Below are 21,368 nucleotides of genomic sequence, written 5' to 3'. Positions count from 1 at the left end.
AGCTGTGCACCTTGACACTCCTCCTGAGGGGGTCCATAATCATCCTTTGCAGGCACAAACTCCCTATTCACAATGTCAATGGGAACAATATTGTGTCCACCAGGTGTGGGCACAATATTCATGTGGTATCATTATGGATACAAATGGGATGCTGCAACCAGCTCTCCAAACAGGACCCCATCACACTCGTGGGGGCCTTGCCCACCATGTGAGGGGCACTGGACCTCCTGACCTGGCGATTTGCTCATTAGAATATATGTCAGCATGTGTGCACACCCAGCAGTCCTTAAGCCAGGTGGCATGGACTGCTGCCTGTACCTCAGGGTGGGGATTCACTTAGCCCCAGGTGGTTGGGAACAATATAAATACATCAACCCATAGCCAGACCTGAGTGGTCAAACAGATACTTCGGCTTCTCCTATCCCAACCGGGTTGGGGCACCCAAACCAATATCTGTGAGGCCATTCCACAAGAAATACATGTACTAGTGTGCTGCAAGAGCTATTCCCAACCCCACAGTTAGGGACATGGCCTCTGAAACTGTCCCTGGATATGATGCACATTGTCTCTGGAACTGTACACGTAGAGGCTGGTCAACAGTAGGTTGGGGACACTGTCCAAGGCAGGCTATGCTGGCAAATCTCGGGGGGGTCAGTCGGTTAGGGTCAACTTCATCCTGGTATGGTGGACCCACGTCCTCACTCCGTCCCAGTTGGCCTGGAGTGGCTCCTTTTTCCACTTTAGGAATGCGCCTGCTCCTATGTTCAGTGCCCTGCGCTCAGTGCCCTGCGCCAGTTTCTGTACATACGCCTGCTGTGCATCATTCCCCCCTACAGTCAAGTCAATGTCATTTATGACATTTGAAATGGGAACTGCCCGCCCATAGGACACTTCAAAAGGGGCAAGTTTGGTTCTTCCCCGTGGGATTAGAGTGCATGATATAGAGCTAAGGTCAATGCTCTAACCCAGTTCCAATCAAACTCCAAAGCCCAACGTGTCAAGTGTTCCATCAAAAACGTATCCATCCAGGCGTCCTCCACCAAGCAAGGCTGCTTGATATTTCAAATCACGACGTGAAAGCCAACCACAACCTATCCCTTCCCCCCTTCCTGCAACTTGGAGCCGACAAAAGGCTGGGGCTGCTGAACAGGTAGAGTCACCGTCTCTCTCGGGGAACGAGAGACACCACGTATAGAGGGCATAGCCCTCTCAGGATATATGCAAGGCCGTCGTCTAGATGTATACAGGCCTTCCTCAGATATCCGGCATCATTACATTTCCATCAGATAATTGGCATCATTAACTACAGCACTCCGGGACGCATGACGATCAGAAACAAGAAACCTGCATCATGGCCATTTCCTCGAACCCAAGACAGGGCAGCCAATGGATGTTCCATCATCATTGGTGTCAGGGTCAGGACTGTCGTCCTCTGAAGGCTCCCTTCTCCTTCACTTGACCATTGCTTTGGTCTTCAACAGTAAGACATCCCTCTCGAGAAAGACAGTTCAAGACAATCCTGCTTATTTAAGGAATAAAAGATAGACTCATGAATTTCCAATTCCCCCCTCCTTCCTTGGGTAGGGACAGCATGCTGAGACTGAGTCCCTGAACAGCCCAATACAATAAACAAATAAATAAACCTGAGGCTATTTTCAATTTGATCTTTCAGCATATTCATTCCAATTTATGTTTTTATTTTCCTGCTTGCCCTGGGCCCCTTTCCCCCCAAAGACCAAAACAGGGGATGATGTCCTCATTAAGGCTTAGTGGCTTGTGTTGTAGGCTGGTTTCTGATCACGAGAACAAAATGGCAATCCGGGGCAAAAGCAAAGCAATAAAGTCAAAAAGAAAAAGGCATTCACATTTTTCACCCCCCTTGGGAGCTTGGGTTTTGAGGAGACATTAAAGCCTTTCAGGTCAAACATAGTCATATCACTCAAGAGGCTGCAACATAAAACTTCAGCGCTTGAATTTCACCAAGGCCCTTTGGGCATAACTGCTAACAAAGTCCTATCTCCATGCGGCATCTCGCATTCTCTTCTGTATCCTGTTCTTCCTCCTTACAACAACCCTGTGAGGCAGGCCAAATCATTTGAGTGGCAGGCTCTGTGTCACTCAGCAAGTGTCATAGCAGAATGAGGGTTTGGACTCAGGCTTCCCAGTCCCAATCCAGCACTCTGAACAGTGCACCACGTTGGCTGACAATTACCTGTATACTTACAGACTTCTGTCAGGGCAATACACAACAATCCCCATCCAGTGTATCTGACTCCATCCTCCATAAAGGGGTGATTCATCAGTGACATCTGGCTTATGGATTCTCACTGTCCACATCTAAGCCACGTGTAGATAGTGTTCCAGCTCTCCGTCTTCAACCTCATTACTAGCAAGCTTGGTAAGGCAACAATATCCTCATAAAAACCTACATAAAAGAAACAATCCTTGCCCAGTCCAAACAGTCCGACGGCGACCTATGTGGTCTTCCAGAACCCACAACCCTTCATCAGCTGGTCTCGAGGCCATAACTCCACAAAACCCTGAGCATATTGACGCCCCTCATATCTACCCGTCTGGGTACAAAACAAAAGCAGCTGCAAAATATTTTGGTAGTCCATGGACAAAATTTAATCATTTTCTTCTTCCCCAATGGGTCACCGCCTGTAAGAACCTGCCAGTTCTATAAAACACATTCCAAAGGGGTGCATGACTCCCCTCTCGATTTGCTCTGAGCTTTCCCCATCACTATGTGGGGCTTGGGATTTTAACCTCGCGGGCGGGACTAACCCAATGAGTAGGACTCAAACCAAGTGGGACTCTAAACCACCTTGTGCACCTGGACTATAGTGTCTAGGCTTGCACAACACTCACCTGCTCCTTGTAGCCTTAATCCTTGCAACCTGGGACTCTAACCCTTGCGCGCTTAAAACACATCCCACCGGCCGGACTGCACCCAGTGATCCGCCTCTCTGGACTCCTCACACTTGTGGTGGCTACTCGGGGGCTGCTCTGCCTGTGAAAAAGGACCCGGGAAACATCCCGGTAGCCGGCATGCCTTTTCACCCAGCAAGAGCCCCGGAGGGGACGCACCGCCCAGTGGGGTCCTTAATTGCACCCCATATCCGAGCCATGGCACCACTTGATGTATTGGGGTAGCCTTGACCCCAATAGGGGAGGTTCGTTCCTGGGCAGATGGAGCCAAATGATCAGCCCAGTCGAGACCAATCACAGGGGATCACAGGGGTCCAAACATATTGAGATCCTGGATGGCTTACCAGCTGGTTGCCTGACTTGAGATGGGTACGCTCCCTAGTCCTGTGTCTCTTAAATATGGGCATTATCCCTTTTACCTGTTGTTGTTTTGTTAATTGTGTACCCTGCTACCTATCTACTGTTGGAGGATGTGGAACCTATTGAGAGCCATGTATGCACAGGGATCCTAGATGTGAACTATTCTGCTCGCAGTGACCTGAAAGGTTCACCCCTTCAGGGAATAGACTATGAATGGAGGCAGCTTTACACTTAATGGGGAGAGAAGGGCAGGCTATGCTATGGTCACCGCATCCTCTGTTCCCCCCACTGCCCCCTGGAACAAGCGCCCGGCTGGCAGAACTGGTAGCGCTTACCAGAGCGTTAGAATTGGCTGCAGGCTGCTGCCTTGTGGGCTGAACGGGGATCTGTTAAATATGGAACCCAGATTGCTCAGTTGCTACAGGCAGTTCAGCCCACAGCCGTGGCAGTTATGCATTGCTAGGGACGTTAGGGTGGGCAAGACCCTATAGCGCGAGGGAATGCCTTTGCTGATTCAATTACCAAGCATGCAGCTCGGTTGAGGGACGTCCCTGCTTTCCAAACCCCCTTGGTAACCCATCCACATCCTTTATCTTTGTCCCCTGAATATACTAAGGAGGGTTTGCAGTCCCTAGCCACTTGCCCCATGAGGACTGGACATAGAATAAGAATGAATGATGTATTGAATTCGAGCTTGTGTTGCAATTATGTCAAAAAGCATGGTCAACAAATTCTGTTTGTTATTTCAGTTATTTCAATTGTCCTATTGGCTTATGTTTTGATTTGTAATTATAATTTTCCCTCTGAGTGGGAACTGAATAAGTGGGACTTATCCGTGAGTAAGTGTGCATCAAATCCAATTTGATTCGTTGGATTGTGAACTTGATATGTGTGACAGCCCTGTTCTGCTCATTGGAGTTCCATATATATTCCCCAAGTGATTGTGCACAGAATTGCTGCCCTAATATTTGGGTTTTTGATAGAACTTTGTATAATGATGTCTTGTATGATCCCAGAGTATGATATGTATGTGGGGTATTGGTTCACCTTAGAAGAGAGGGAGACATGGGTTGCTCCAATGAAATCTGAAGGTTCAGATTCGAACAACAGAAAGGGGGGACTGATGTATGGCAGATTAGATATAGAAGTGCACAGCTTGACATAAGCAATGCCATTATGTTTAACTAAGCTCTTTTTCCCCTGAAGAAGAAGAGCCTTGTCAGTAGTTCTTGAACTGTAAACTATTTACTGGTACTTTTCCTTCCCTTAAAGTCAAAGTAACAAAGTGATGATAAGGCTGGTGAGACTGGCTGTCTGCCCGCATAGCTTGTATGTTGTTCCCCAACCTTGGCCCGTTATCCTGACCACAACGTTCTGTTTCTCTGTGTAGCTGACTTTTGGAAAGCATTTTTAGAGTATAAAGGTATTGCCTTCTGAATGATTTTTTGTCCTGCTCTGACATGAGTCGAGCAGTACCTATGCTACTTAAGAGCATAATAAAGCTTTGATTTTAAGTCCTCCCGACTGGGCTGATCATTGGGCTCCATCTGCCCAGGAACGAACCTCCCCTATTGGGGTCAAGGCTACCCCAATACATCAACTGGAGGTATTGTGCTGGGTGTGGATAGGGCCAGTTACTCTCCCCCTGCTAAATAAAGAGAACCACCACATTAAAACGTGCCTCTTTGCCAAGTTAGCAGGGGTTAATGTTGTTATGTTCTAACAACAGCAGAGCTTTGCTGGAAACCAGGTTTCCAAAGCAAGATCACACAGATGCAGAAGACTAGGCCCTAGGGCCAACAAGAGCACCCTGCCCTCCCTCCCACAAGCACTTTTTGTCCACAAGCAACAAAGACACAGCTACATCTGTGGCACCCGGCTATAAAAGCAGGTTAAGTAAGGACGGGTGCAAACAACAGCAATATTCTGCCTGTGGAACAGCCAGCTTTGGCCCCCCTCCCCACCTACCCAAGTAGAAGAGTGATGAGCCTGACAACAATTGCACACAACATTTGGCGCATTCTTTGACTTTTGTGCAACAGATTGGAGCCTGTGGCACCACACAACCAATTGGATCTAGGGATGGGCCCGGACCGGTCCGGAGGCCATTGTAAAGGCCTCCGGATCATCCGGACCGTTCCGGACCTGGGCGGTTCAGTTTGGGTGGAGGGGGTAGCTTTAAGAGTGGCGGGAGGGTTTACTTACCCCTCCCGCCGCTTTCCCACTCTGGCGCCGAAATTGCAAGAATAATTGGGGCGGCCAGATACCTCCCTGCTGCCCCTTCCCCGCTGTTACTGTAAAAAACTCCCAGTAGTCCTTTGCGCGCGCGCACGTCACAGAGATGTGACCAAATGCACAATTTTCATGCAATGCTGAAACAGAGGTCCTTTTCCCGAAGAACAGGGCATTCAGGTCCGAAGTAGGGTCATTTCAAAAAAATTGTTTTTAATTTTCTCATTTCGAAAAGGAGACCCAGCTGGAATAGGAGCCTGCCAACAGCAAAGAAACAAACAGGCAGGCTGCTCTTCATCCAAGGCAAGAAGACGGAGTTGGAACATCCAAAATTAAAAGGAGATGGCTGGCAGAGTCTAAGCAAGGCCAATGGAGTCAGCAGAGTCCAAGCCCTCTTATCCTGCTCCTCCCCTAGGGGGCCCTCACCCCCGTTTACAATATCCTTATTGTATGCGGAATTATGTACTGTGCCTGTGGCGACATTAGGAGAAGTGTTCTCCATCTCCTGTAAAGGCATGTTGCAATCTGCTGCACATGCCCAGAGTGTGCATGATTGATCAGCCTGCACAGCTGTACCTGGGGAATGGCCAGTCTGCAGGCAGCGTGGCTCTTATTATGGGGGAGAGAGGAGCAAGAGAGCTTTTGGGAAGGAGAGGCAGCTGTGCCTCTTTTAGTTCCACTCCCTTCAAGTTAGTTGGGACAAGCCGCTCCTGCTGTTAAGGTTCCAGTGCTGTGCATCCTCAATTCTTAGATTAGCTGGGAGGGCTTGCTGCACTAGCTAGCCCAACCTCTGCCGCTAGTGGTGACAAAATAGTACTGAATGTTCCTCAATGTAAAAGGCAATGTAGCATTTGGCCTATAGCAGCAGTGGTCTTGTCAATGTCACAGAAATACAACATGTTCTATTCTAGTGAGAGAGATAGCACACATGTTTCTATGAAATCCCTGCAACATGGAAACATACATATCGCACATACAAAACACAGAAAAGACATTGGGAATTAGGATGAATGTTTATTCTTTCACCTCCAAGGTTTTCAACAGGTCAAGGTGCACCATCTTGATATGAGAAGCCAGATTCACATGTGCTACATGTCAGGGGTTAGAAAAGATGGTGCATGAGAAATATGACTTATGGGAAGAATGCTGAACGAAAGTGCTCAGTGACAGAATGCCCGTTACAGTAGTCAGATTTACAACATCTCATTACATATGTCTTGTCCTGATCCAGAAACGGTTCCCAGCTGTTGCAGGGCTCAAAGTAGGCACAACCATAACTCTGAAAAGTATTTTCCCCTAGAGAGGTAGAGAAGAAGGCAAGAGTGTCAGTTTCGAACAATGGTGTCTGGTTTCTCACTAAATATCTGCTTGCCCCTTGCCCATCCTGGAGGATTGTGCTAGATAGAGGTGTGCTGGCCAAGTGGATAAAGAGGGTAGAAAATGCTTCCCTGAGAGCTTAGAGAGAGAGGAAAGTTCATCTATGTTTGAAAGCTGCAGAAGTAAAACATCTGCTGAAGAACCCCTCCCTGGATCTCACCACACTGAATGACATGGGGCCAAAATGCTTAAGTGTGCTTTGGAATTTCCCCACTGGGGAGGATAACTGGAGAACTCTTTGAAATATAGACAGGTGGCAGCCCCACAGTCACCTCTACCCACTAGGAGTGTTCCCTCTAAGGCGTGCGCACGTGTATGGACTCACATGTTTTTTTTAATGTCCGCTCAGTTAATTTTAAATCCCACTTAGGATGAATCAGGAAGGCCCCACTTTGAATGCAATTGTACACACACTGCCTTGATACTGTTGCCCAGAACAAAACTCATTCCGCACACAATTGAAAAAAATTAGAGAGAACACTGCCCACCAGGGTATTTTACCTGAACAGTAAGGGAAACTTACCTGAACAGGGTGAACTACACCCAGCTCCCACTCTGCAAAGACTGAATAAAGTGAGGATTCCCCGTTTTTATTTATTTATTTATTTATTTACACAGTCAGACCGGTGTTATTGACTGGTTTGTTTTATCCAGACATTGAGTACTTCCCAAGAACCTGGGATGGCTGGATTTTATTATCAATGTTGTTGCTGTTATTATAGATATCGTCTCAGAATATACAGGTGAAACTCGGAAAATTAGAATATTATGCAAAACTTCATTAATTTCAGTAATGCAAATTAAAAGGTGAAACTGATATATGAGACAGACGCATTACATGCAAAGCGAGATAAGTCAAGCTTTAATTTGTTATAATTGTGATGATCATGGCGTACAGCTCATGAAAACCCCAAATCCACAATCTCAGAAAATTAGAATATTACATGGAACTAAGAAGACAAGGATTGAAGAATAGAACAATAGCGGACCTCTGAAAAGTATAAGCATGCATATGTATTCAGTACTTGGTTTGGGCCCCTTTTGCAGCAATTACTGCCTCAATGCAGCGTGGCATGGATGCTATCAGCCTGTGGCACTGATGAGGTATTATGGAAGACCAGGATGCTTCATTAGCGGCCTTCAGCTCTTCTGCATTGTTTGGTCTCATGTCTCTCGTCCTTCTCTTGGCAATGCCCCATAGATTCTCTATGGGGTTCAGGTCAGGCGAGTTTGCTGGCCAATCAAGCACAGTACACTGTATACTTTTCAGAGGTCCGATATTGTTCTATTCTTCAATCCTTGTCTTCTTGGTTCCATGTAATATTCTAATTTTCTGGGATTGTGGATTTGGGGTTTTCATGAGCTGTACGCCATGATCATCACAATTATAACAAATTAAGGCTTGACTTATCTCGCATTGCATGTAATGCGTCTGTCTCATATATCAGTTTCACCTTTTAATTTGCATTACTGAAATTAATGGACTTTTGCATGATATTCTAATTTTCCGAGTTTCACCTGTAGTCTGTTCCCAGTAAAGTTGCTTTTTGTAATTGGCCGGTGGTGATTTCTGTGGCCCCTATGGTGTTGAGATGCTCTTCAAGTTGTTTTGGAATTACACCTAGGGTGTAATTACCACTGGGATTATTTTGGTCTTTTTCTGCCACAGCCTTTCAATTTCAATTTGTAGATCTTTGTATTTGGTGATTTTTTCTATTTCTTTTTCTTCTGCTATCCCCTGGTATTGCTATGTTGATTATTTTAACTTGTTTTCCTTTCTTCTCGGCTACAGTTATATCTGGTGTATTGTGTGGCAGATGTTTGTCTGTTTGTAGTCAGAAGTCCCATAATATTTTTACATCTTCATTTTCTACAACTTTTTCAATTTTATGGTCCCACCAATTTTTGGCTACAGGTAGCTTGTATTTTTTGCAGATGTTCCAGTGTATCATCCCTGCTACCTTGTCATGCCTTTGTTTGTAGTCAGTCTGTGCGATCTTTTTACAACAGCTGATTAGGTGGTCCACAGTTTCATCTGCTTCTTTACAAAGGCAGCACTTGCTGTTTGTTGTGGATTTTTTGACTTTTGCTCTTATTGCATTTGTTCTTAGTGCCTGTTCTTGTGCAGCCAGTATGTGCAGCCCTCTGTTTCTTTCTTCAAGTTGCCATTCTTAAGCCATTGCCAGGTCTTGGTGATGTCTGATTTTCCACTTATATTGTGCAAATATTGACCATGCAGTGGCTTATTTTTCCATTTTTCTGCTCGGTTCTTGACTTGTTCTTTCTTGTAGGCCTGCTTTGTTTCATTGGTGTTGAATAGTTTCGCATTATTGACCATTTGAAGTGCATCTTCTTCACTGTCCTTGATATATTCTTCAAGGCCTCTTTTCTCCTCCTCTACTGTTTGATGGACTTGCAGCATTCCTCTTCCACCTGAGCTGCGAGGGAGGTATAGCCTATCGACATCACTGCGGGAGTGCAGAGAATGATTGATGGGCATGATTTTCCTGGTCTTACGATCTAGTGTCCCTAGCTCTGCCTGGATCCAGTCTATTATTCCTGCAGTGTATCTGATAACAGGTATAGCCCAGGTGTTTATGGCTTGTATGGTGTTCCCACCATTGAGTTTGGACTTGAGGGTTTTTCTAACTCTCCTGATATATTCACTTCCCATTTTTCTTTTAACTTCAGTGTGTGCGATGTTATCAGCCTGGAGAATGCCCAAGTATTTGTAAGGTTCTTTCTCTTCCAGCTTCTTGATCTTGCTTCCATTGGGCAGTTCTATTCCTTCTGTTTTTGTTATTTTCCCTCTGTTCATTATTAATGCAGCACACTTGTCTAGTCCAAACTCCATTGCTATATCGCTACTGAATATACGGACAGTGTTTAGCAGTGATTTGATTTCTGACTGGCACTGGTAGTGTGGCCTTCTGTAGCTGATGTGTTGTAATTTTATCGATGCCCAAGATGTCAAGATGGCATTCAAGTTCTTTTGGTTCTGCACCAAGGGCACCAACAACTATTGGCACTACTACTGTTTTCTTTTTCCAGAGCCGCTCGATTTCAATCTGAAGGTCCTTGTATTTAGTTATTCTCTCCAACTGTTTTTCGCTGACTTGTCTATCCCCTGGGATTGCAATATCAATTATCAGAACCCAATTCTTCTCGATGACTGTCAGATCTGGCGTATTGTGCACTAAATGCCTATCAGTTTGTATTCTAAAATCCCAAAGGATTTTTGCCTCCTCATTTTCTGTGACCTTCTCAATTGGATGATTCCACCAATTCTTGCTTGCTGGCAATTTGTAATTCTTGCAAAGGTTCCAGTGGATCATCGCAGCAACTTTATTGTGTCTTTCCTTATAATCAGTCTGTGTGATTTTCTTACAACATACAAGGTGTTCAACTGTCTCATCAGCTTCCTTGCATAACTGACACTTACTGTCTTTCTGTGTCTTATCAATTTTTGCTACTATAACATTTGTTCGTAGTGATTGTTCCTGGGCTGCAAAAATGAGACCTTCTGTTTCTTTCTTCAGTGTCCCCTTCTTTAACCACTGCAATGCTGTACTATTGTGGACTTTTAATTGTATGTCATTAAAGAACTGGCCATACAATGGTTTGTTGTGCCATTTTTCTCATAGATTCCTCATCTGCTGTTTTTTGTATTCATCCTTTGATTCCTTTATTTTCAACAGTCCTGTCTTACTCACTTCCTGTAGCATTTCTTCTTGGCTTTCATTGATATATTCTGCCAATGCTCATTTTGATTCTTCAACAGGCTCTCTGATTTGCAACATTCCATGTCCACCTAACAACATCACTTCTTGGGTTCACCACCCTATCCACCTACTTTTAAAAGTACAGGGGTGGGGGACCCCACCTCCCATGTGAAGTGTCAGGGGGGCAGTGACTGAGGTAGTGAAAAGGTCTCCTTACCCATCAAGCACACAACCTGCACCACCACTCCTGCCAATACAGCCCATAGCAAATGTGCGTGTGATCCTCCCTCTTTACCAAGTTGCCCACTCAGCAGTGCCTCAGTTCTCACCCCAGCGCATGCACGGATGCCATTTGCATGGTCTCTGCACATGCATGGACACTATTTGCATGCAGGCCAGAATCAAGCCACTGCTGAGCAGACCATGGGCTTGGTAAAGAGGAAGGATAGTGCCTATAGGCCACCTCCCACCTCAAAGGCAGGATGCCTCTGAGAACCAGTTGCAGGGGAATAGCAGAAGGAGAGAGGACATGCCCTCAACTCCTGACTGTAAGCTTCCAGTAGCATCTGGTGGGCCACTGTGTGAAATAGGGTGCTGGACTAGATGGGCCTTGGGCCTGATCCAGCAGGGCTGGAAGAGGTGTATCTAGGGTGGGGGAGGCAAGGCACATGCCCTGGGTGCCACTTGAAGGGGGCGTCATTTTTTAAAATTAAAAAAATTAAAAAATGGCCACCGAAAACAAAATGGGCACCGTGCATGCTCAGATGGCCTCTGTGAGGCCCTAGGCCATGCCAGGCCTCACAGAGGCCATTTGAGCATGCGCAATGGCCATTTTGTTTTCAGCGACCATTTTTTAAAAAAATGATTATTTTAAAAAATGGCCACCACACATGCTCAAATGGTCCCTGCAAGGCCCTAGAGGCCAGTGGGGAGAGGGGGAACCTTTGCAGACCTCCCCCCACAGACTTTAGGAAGCCCCCAAAGGGGCTACAGGTAATTCTTTTTTTAAAAAAAATTAATATAATATGTCACTGTACACATATTCAGTTTGGCACTATGTACAGAGAATCAGGGCTTGTGAAGACTGAGCTGAAGCTTATGAGCTAGGATTGTATTCATTTGCTCTTACTTTGCTTCTTGTGATAAGTGAGTTAAATGTGATGTCTTAATAATATGGCTATTAATGGTGAGTTTGTCTTTGAATCAGTGTGAAATCCTTAGTATTAAGGCCCACTGGGAGTTTCTTGCTCTCTTTCTCTCATTTTAACTGTCTTTCTGAAATACTAGAATATATTCCAAGCAGTGACACAATTTACTCTGCATATCCTTTAATTATTTTTGGAGTAGCTGGGAAATGTCAAATTCTCCATTTATTTTTAAAACTTATATAATAGTGATACTACAATGCATAGTAGAGAATTAGACAGGCACTTCTGTTTAGTTTTCCAAGTACAACTCCACATAGTATTTGGGTATTTCATGAGCCCCAGCATACTGAAATTTGTAGTTTTCCAGCATTTTTTCGTCCAGCTACATCCACTGCTAAATAGTTTTTGAAATATTAAAAGATTAATGAGCTTGACTTGTATTTTTCAGCTGATATTATGGTAAAGTTATCTGAAAAATGGGTGTCAGAAGTTTGGACAGGGGGCACAATTTCAGTGCTTGCCCTAGGTGCTATTTACGCTAGATATGCCTCTGAGGGCTGATATTATGTAGGGATGTGCACGGTCCGGCCCAGTCCGGACGGGCACCGACGGGGGGCCCTTTCTTTTAGGGCGGGAGGGCTTGCTTACCCCTCCCGCCTCTTCGGCCCCCTCCAGCGCCCGTATTTAACTTAAAAGCGGGGCGCTGGAAACCAGCCGCCCCCGCCGCCGCTACCGCCGCCCCCCCCAGCAGATTAACAATTAAGGGTGCCCCTGCCGTCGCCCGCCCGCCAGCCAGCCAGCCAGCCCTCCCTCCCAGCTGCCTGCCCGCCCGAGTGTGTCCTTACCCAATGCTTGAAGTAAACGAGAGGAGCTACCGAACGGAGCTCCTCTCGTTAGCAAGGCCTCCAGAAGACTGAAGGCGCTTTGCGCGCACCGCAAAGCTCGCCGGAGGCCCGGTCTACCCGCCGGGAAAAGGCCGGGTAGACCGGGCCTCCAATCGCCGGAGGCCCGGTCTACCCTGCCGGGCCGGGTAGACCAGGCCTCCGGCGATCGGAGGCCCGGTCTACCTGCCGGGAAAGGGCCGGGTAGACCGGGCCTCCGATCGCCGGAGGCCCGGTCTACCCGGCCCGGCAGGGTAGACCGGGCCTCCGGCGATCGGAGGCCCGGTCTACCTGGCCTTTTCCCAGCGGGTAGACCGGGCCTCCGGCGTCCTTTGCGGTGCGCGCATGCGCGCAAAGCGCCTTCAGTCTTCTGGAGGCCTTGCTAACGAGAGGAGCTCCGTTCGGTAGCTCCTCTCGTTTACTTCAAGCATTGGGTAAGGACACACTCGGGCAGGCGGGCAGCTGGGAGGGAGGGCTGGCTGGCTGGCTGGCTGGCTGGCGGGCGGGCGACGGCAGGGGCACCCTTAATTGTTAATCTGCTCGGGGGGGTGGCGGTAGCGGCGGCGGGGGCGGCTGGTTTCCAGCGCCCCGCTTTTAAGTTAAATACGGGCGCTGGAGGGGGCCGAAGAGGCGGGAGGGGTAAGCAAGCCCTCCCGCCCTTAAAGTCATACCCCCCACCCGGACCCGAACCACCAAGAGCCGAACCGGTCCGGCAGTTCGGCCATTCCTTAGAATGGCCACCGGACCGGTTCGGACTCACCACTAATCTTATGTTCTTAAGGATCATGTGTTCTTTCACAATGGGCTGCACCAAAGGAAGTGTGCTTGGTGGTAAGGAGACCTTTTCACTACCTCTCTTACTGTCCCCACCGCCACCTGTTGGGCACTGAATCGGTCTGCCCACACCTGGCTTGGGTTGGTTATATTGCGTACCGAACTGCCCCTGGTTCGGGCTGCAATTGAACCTTTGAGCTGACCTGGTTTGAGGTGAAATGGTTCATGCACAGGTGACCATGGTGTGATCAAATTCAGTACACATGTGAGGAGAGAATCATGAAGGAAGTATAACACAGACACTTTGAATTTCAGAAGAGGAGGCTTCTCTAAAATGTGGAAGGTGAAAAGAAAACAGAAAGGGGAAATCAGGAGAGTCACTTCAGAATGCATGGAGTTTACTTAAAACCACAATACTAGAAGCCCAGTTCAAATGTATACCAAAAAGGAGAGACGGTACCACCAAGACTGGGGGGATACCAGAATGGCTAACAAGTAAAGTCAAGGAGTTATGAAGAGGAAGAAGGCTTGTTTCCAAAATTGGAAGGCATACCCAAATGAAGAGAACCGAAAGGAACACAAGCTCTGGCAAAAGAAGTGCAGGGAGACAATAAGGGAGGTGAAAAGAGAGTTTGGGGAACATTTAGCTAAAAGTATCAAAGGGGATATAAAAAACTTCTTTAAATATATCAGAAGAAGGAAAGCTGCCAGGGAAGCAGTTGGACCAGTAGATGATGAGGGAATGAAAGGGGTTATTACGGAGGATAAGGAGATTGCAGAGAAGCTAAACAAGTTCTTTGCATCTGTCTTCACAGCAGAGGATACTTAATGTATACCTGTGCCTGAACTGGGTTTCTCATGGACAGCAGCTAAAGGACTGAGTAAGAAAGATGTGATAGTTTTCTACACTGTCTGGAAAAACTAAAAATTAACGAATCACCAGGGGCAGAAAACATCCACCTGAGAGTCCTTGAAGAAATCAAATGTGATATTGTCAACTTCCTTGCAAAAATATATCACATCCCTACAATCAGGCTCTGTACCAGAGGACTGGATAGTAGCCAATGTAAGACCGATTTTCAAAAAAGGATCCGGGGTGATGCGGGAGATTAAAAGATGGTTAGCTTAACGTCTTTTCCAGGCAAATTCATGGAAAGCATCCTCAAGGATAAAATTATAAAGCACATAGAAGAACAGGCCCTGCTGGGGGAGAACCAGCATGGCTTCTGCAAAGGTAAATCTTGCCTCACAAACCTTTTGGAGTTCTTTGAGAGTGTCAACAAGTGTGTGGTTAAGGTGATCCAGTTGATATAGTATACCTGGTCTTCCAAAAAGCTTTCGACAAAGTTCCTCATCAAAGAACTGGAAAAGGCATAGAAGAGGGCAACCAAGATGATCAGGGGCCTAGAGCACCTCCGTTATGAGGCAAGGGGCTATTTAGTTTAGAAAAAAGACGTCTGCAGGGGAACGTGATAGAGATCTATAAAATCATGCATAGTGTGGAGAAAGTGGATAGAGAGAAATTTTTCTCCCTCTCATATAACACTAGAACCAGGGATCATCCTATGAAATTGATTGCCAGGAAATCTAGGACCAACAAACGGAAGTACTTTTTCACACAATGCATAATCAACTTGTGGAATTCTCTGCCACAAGATGTGGTGACAGCCAACGACCTGGATGGCTTTAAGAGGGGTTTGGTTAACTTCATGGAGGAGAAGTCTGTCAACGGCTACTAATCTGAGGGCTGTAGGCCACCTCCAGTCTCAAAAGCAGGATGCCTCTGAGTACCAGTTAGCAATAGCAATAGCACTTACATTTATATACCGCTTTATAGCCGGAGCTCTCTAAGCTGTTTACAATGATTTAGCATATTGCCCCCAACATTCTGGGTACAAATGGGTAGTTGCAGGAGAGTAACAGTAGGAGATAGGGCATACCCTCTCCAACTCCTGCCTTTAGGCTTCCAGTGGTATCTGGTTGGTCATTGTGTGAAACAGGATGCTGGACTAGATGGGCCTTGGGCCTGATCCAGCAGGGCTGTTCTTATATTCTTATGTTCTTTTTTTTTTTTTTAAGTAACAACATCAAGCATAATGATATTTAAACCTTACCCTCAGCATATTCTGGTGTAAAAGTATAAATAGTAATGCATTCAACTAATTTCAGTGGCAGGATTGTTCATGCAAAATTTGGTTTCTATAGGTCATTAGGAAATATGACTGCATTTTCAACAAATTATCCAACATATATAACAGATTGTTTAACTATAACCTGCTCCCAGTGGCCACCATCTAATATTGAGTTAAGTGTTGGGAATCCAAGTGTCTTCCTTCAAATGAGATTTTTATTGCAAGATAATTCAATTTTGGAATGCAACTGTATTAAATTGTGTAAGTTTGCATTTGTGTTTTACATATTATGCATATTAGATCAAAATGTTAAGGGGACCCCACACATGCTAATTCACCCCCAGCCCCGTGTCCCCCTAGGGACAGCTCTGGTGTAAAACAGGATGCTGGACTAGATAGGCCTTGGGCCTGATCCAGCAAAGCTTTTCTTATGTTCTTATTGTTCAGAATACTAGTTGAAATGAATGTACCCAAAGTGACCACAATACTTTTGATATTCCAGAACTTACTTGTTAAGACTGCAGCTGTATAGCAGTATGGATAATCAGGCTCGGTAACACATGTCGTATTTTCTCCATAACAGTCCTGATACCATTTACACTGATTGCACACCAAACCTTGAGCTGAGAGAGAAAGCAGTGCATTGAACAGAGATTAATATGTGCCTAATTCTGTGGCCTCGGATCTGGTGAAATGGATGAGAGGTCACTGTGGACTCCTCCCTTCTCTAACGAAGTTGAGTGGAAGAACAATACTGCCTTCCATCTTTGGGTCCATGACAAGACTTCCTTCCACCTTTGGGCTGAGGGCATCTCAGTGCAGGGTAAATAATTACTCCTCCTTCAACCTTGATTTTACTGGTTTTGCCTCCTTAAGCGGCAGCCATATCAGGGTTGGTCTGAAGGCTTCTGCACTCAGGTGATGCCAAGAAGTGCTGGCATCACACTCTGGTGGTGGCCCAGCCCCCTGACACTGACATCACAATCAGGGGGTGGGGCCAGCCCCACCACCTTCACCACTGCTGCCCTTCCCCGTCTTCCAGCTGCCTTGCCCTCTAGCCATGCTGGGGCTTTAAATGGCAGGTCACCAACAGAGGCGGTTAGCATCGAGTGGTGGCCTCTGCTTGTTGCTGCTGCTTGGGTAACGGGGTCATTTTCTCTCTTGCGCTCTTTCTCCCATGCCTCCCAGTGACACGGCTTGTGTGGTTTGTCCATCCCATTCTGGGAGCAAAGCACAGGGGGAAGAGAGCGAGGAATTATCCAGCCAGTGAAGCAGTGGCTGGAAAGAGCAGAGGCTGCTCCTCCATGCTAGAAACTCCATCCTCGCCTCCCTCACCACTGCCTCTGCCACTGACTCACAGTCTAACACTCGGGCATGCCCAGAATGTTAGGCAGATAGGAGATAGGAAAGGGCTGTATGGGCAAGGTTGGCTCTGCCCTCTGACATTGATGTTGGCATCAGAGGCGGATTAGCCTTTTTGCAAAAAATGTCACTATGCAGTGGCAGTAGGCTGCGAGAAACAGGGTAGAGGGGAAACTTTACCTCTTTGCCCAGGGCGCAGTGGTGGCGGCTGCAGCGAGGTGGAAGTTGGGGGCAAGGAGAAAGTCCCCCCAACATGTAGCATTTTTTTAAAAAAAAACTAGCTGACCCCACACAGAGCATCTGTGCAGTTGTGTACTGAGCCTGTGACATCCCCCGCAGCTCGCTCTCCCCCGTAGCTCGCTCGCTATCCCCCCTGCAGATCACTCACTCACTCTCCCCCCGCAGCTCGCTCGCTCGCTCGCTCTCCTCCTGCCGCTCACTCGCTCACAATCACATTTTGCTAGGAGGTGATACTGAAGGCAAGAAATTGATTCTTCCTGGATCAACGTGATTCCCTGGCTTGTTCGACCATAGACATACTCTCTCCTTAGCCTGCCTATCCCATCTTCACATATTCAACCCCACAAGCCCCTGAATGGCTTCCATTTCATTAGTCATCTTCGCCTGCCTCATGATCCCCACAATTTCCTTTTCCATGTTATATTATTAGTATTAGTTACATTTCTATTCCACATTTCCTCCAAAGAGCTGAGAGCAGCATGCAAGGTTCTTCCCTCCCGCTTTTACCTCACAACAACAACCCTGTGAGGTAGGTTAAGCTCAGAGATAGTGTCTGGACCAAGCTCACTCAATGAATGAGTATTTGAACCAAAGCACTGCACCTCCCTTCCCTTAAACCACTTATTTATCATGCTTTCCCTTCTCTCCTCAATAGTTCTGCCTTGCTTATCCTTCCACCCTTAAGCATCATTTCTAATCTCTGTTTCCCCTTCCACCTTCACAGTATCCAGCCTTTTCCCCACGAGTTCTCCTCAATCTTCCAAACAAACTCTACTGAACACCTTTCCCTTGTGGCAGATACATCTGGAGGCAGTAAAGAAGGGAAAGGGTTGAGAGAGTGAAGAGCGCCCCTGGCAACAGTTGCTAGGGATATTACAGGGAAATATAGTTGGGGAAAGGAGAAAAGAGAGAGGAAATGTAAAGTGGGGTAAGGGAAAGAGATAGTAAACCTGAGACTTGGACCAGTGCATGGAGTCGAGAGCTTTGGTAGAAGCAAGGATCAGGGAGGTGGCTGAGGACAGAAGAGAGAGCCTCCACTTCATGGGAGAGAACAGCTGTGAGGAGCAAGAGACAGGGATGTGCATGAACCTGTTTGGAGGCCCTTTTAAAGGCCTCCAAACTGGTTCGAAAGAAGGGTGGTTCGGCCGGTTCGAAAGTGGGCGGCATACCTTTAAGGGTGGGGGAGGGTCCTACAGAAAGAGGCCAGCACAAGGACCCAGAAAGGCATATAGGAGGAGGAATAGGGTGGTGAACATAGGAAGCTGCCTTATACCAAGTCAGACCATTGGTCCATCTGGCTCAGTACTGTCTGAAGACTGACAGACACTTCTCCAAGATTGCAGGGAAGAGTCTCTCTCAGCCCTATCTTGAAGATGCCAGGGAGGGAACTTGGAACCTTCTGCATGCAAGCATGAGCCCCATCCCCTAAGGGGATGTGGGCTCTTACAGTACCCAAATGTAGTCTCCCATTCAAATGCAAACCAAGGCAGACCCTGCTTAGCAAAGGGGACGATTCATGCTTGCTACTACAAGACCATCTCTCCTCCTGCTAATCTCCTACCTCTGACATCTCACCAGCAAGGTAGTTGACCCTACACAGGGCAAATGCGGATACCTGGACGCTGGACCGACATCTGCTTTCACCATCCCTTTTGCTAGCCAAAGGTGCTCTCCTTCTTTCTGCAACTTGCAGAGAATTATTCACCTTCCCCATTACTAAATGCCCCCTCATTTTCACCACCTATGAATACAGTAGAGAAAACGGGGAGACCATCAGCAATGCATTACTGTCGATTTGGTCCATATTGGGACACTAGAATGAAAATGCAATTCTCTCATATTTTCTTAATTCAATGTCTACCTCTTATAAACAGTTTTATGCATCAGGATGCTACATGGATGGGTTCCCCAGTTCAGCTTCATCTGGCACCAGACTAGAACCCAATTTTGTGCACTATCCCCTCCCTCTAGAAAGACTCACCAACTGTCCAGCAGATCAGAAGAGATAAGGCAAAGGGAAGCATTTTGTCCATCTTTGTCAGTTTCGCACAGGCAGACTAGGAGGATTGCAAAAAAAATCAGAGATCTTGTTTTCAGGAAGCATCTGGAAAGGCACATGTGAGGAATTTATAGTCTCCACAAGCACAGGAACTGCCAATGACATGAATGTTCAGGGTTGTGAAATAAGAATTTTACTGGAAAGCAATTAGGAGGCATAACGTTCTGGAACATGATTTCTCTAAGGTGGAGTTAAGCTTTCTTAAACAATTCTCTGAATTTATATTTTGATCATCACTCACAGGTGGGGGGGGGCATGGTTGTCTCTGAAAGTGTTGACTGACAGAAGTTCTTTCCCCTTCCCTACAATACAAGCAACCCCCCCCCCCGAGGCTGATCAGTTTCCTGGTGCCCACACCAGCCCCAGGGAGCAGGGACAGCCCCACCTTGCTCACCGGTGCATGCCCTCCTTCCCCATTTCCCCACTGCCCTACCTTCTGGCCAGACTGAGGCTTTAAGGTGCAGTGTGAGGCGGAGCTTCCATTTCCACTTCCTTCTCCCCACTAGAGAGAAAGGCATCCAGCTAATCAAGCTAGAAGCTCCTTTCTTGCTGGTGATCTGCAGGATAAAATAATGGCATGCCCAGAAAGCAGGGCAGCCAGGAGATCGGGAAGAGCGGTATGGATGGGCAAGGGGGACAAGGATGGGGTCACCCGCTAATGCTGGCCTTGGTAATGGAGGGGCTGGGCTGGGATATAGGGTGGGCATCCTACAGGAGCTGGGGAGCAATGGCAGCAGGCATATGGGGCAATGCCTACAGGCAGTGGAGGCAGGGTGGGATGCCAACACCCGTGCCGTCATCACGCAGGCACCATCTGAGGCCATCGCCTCACTTTGCCTCATAGATAAGCTGCCCCTTTGAGCTGCACTACAGTCTGAGGTAAAAGCTTTAAAGTTCTTCAAGGCCTGGGCAAATGGAAAGATGTTTATCTGGCACCACAATCTGTATATTCTGGAGATGGAGCTTTGCAACCAAAATGGTGACCAGCCACCTCACCATAGAAGGAAGCAGCAGAAGCTCAATTACTAGGGCTGTGTGCATTGGATAAATTGGAATTCCATTTTGGAATCCCCACCCCCCTATCACAAGGGGGCAGCTGTTTGTGGGGCAACTGCCCCAGGAGGGGGGGGGGATTGGGGATTCTTCCCATCCCTGGGAAGTGCAGGGATGTCGGGGGGTGGTGTAGTTCCTCCCAGAGGAAGGCTTCTCCCCTCCTATGGGAGAAGCCCTGGGAGGAAATTCATCCCCCAGAAATGATATCCCTATGCTTTCCATCCGCCACAGATGCTTCCCTTGCCTCCCCTACGTCACTCCCCACCTGCTCCCTAGATGCCCTCGAGATTTGTTGGTGTTGCCCAGCTTTCCCTGCACCAGTGCTGGGATGGCTTTGAAAGGACCCTCAACCCCCCCACCACCACCCTACCTGGGGCGGTTGCCCTGCAAATGGCTGCCTCCTGATGGTGGGGGGTGGGAATGCCAAAATAGAATTCCAATTTCTCTGACGCTCAGAGTTCTATATAGTATCACAATTCTGCAGGTGCGAATCTGAAATTTGTCTAGAAACAAATCATATCAGTATGGCCTTTAACTGAGCCATCATTCATTCATTCATTCATTCAATATATATATACTGCCCTTCCTAAAGTGGCTCAGGGCAGTTTACATTAAAATAGAAAACACATAAACATTAAAATCAAAAAACATTTAAACAATTAAGATTAAGATTAAATCTAGATATCATTAAAAGTCCGGCTAAATAGAGGCTCTCCTGAAAACCTCAAAGGAAGATAACCCTCTCATGTCCGTGGGGAGAGCATTCCACAATATAGGGGTGACAACTGAGGAGGCCCAATTCCAGGTCGCCACCAGTTGAAACAGAGGCACCCAAAGACCGACCCCTCCTGACCCCTTGATGAGAGGTGGGGATCTTCTAGAGAAAGATTCTCCCACATGAAGCTTTACAGACAGGGCTTCTATGCCGAATCTCATTCAGGAAATTAATGCACCTGTTATCTACACAGAGCGATCAATGTTAAATTCCTCTACAAAGAGAAACTGAATCTCGGATGAGGAACCAAACCCTGTGATGTGTTATATTGAATAAATGGCTCCCATGAATATTGAATAAATGGCTCCCATGAATATTGAAT

At 46.9% G+C, this 21,368-nt stretch overlaps 1 long non-coding RNA gene across 1 annotated transcript; it reads right to left on the bottom strand.

Annotated features, from left to right (window-relative positions):
* Nucleotides 1–6,536: 6,536 nt before the first annotated feature.
* LOC128346550 (uncharacterized) lies at nt 6,537–19,264 on the bottom strand. Its single transcript, XR_008317041.1, has 3 exons — nt 19,141–19,264; nt 16,067–16,180; nt 6,537–6,819 (listed from the first exon to the last, which is right to left on the bottom strand). It is a non-coding gene; the product is annotated as an uncharacterized LOC128346550 (long non-coding RNA).
* Nucleotides 19,265–21,368: the final 2,104 nt, after the last annotated feature.

This window comes from Hemicordylus capensis, chromosome 2, assembly GCF_027244095.1.
Source record: "Hemicordylus capensis ecotype Gifberg chromosome 2, rHemCap1.1.pri, whole genome shotgun sequence".
Classification (NCBI taxonomy): domain Eukaryota; kingdom Metazoa; phylum Chordata; class Lepidosauria; order Squamata; family Cordylidae; genus Hemicordylus; species Hemicordylus capensis.
The sequence above is the reverse complement of the archived record's forward strand: the minus strand, read 5'-3'. Positions and strand labels throughout refer to the sequence as shown.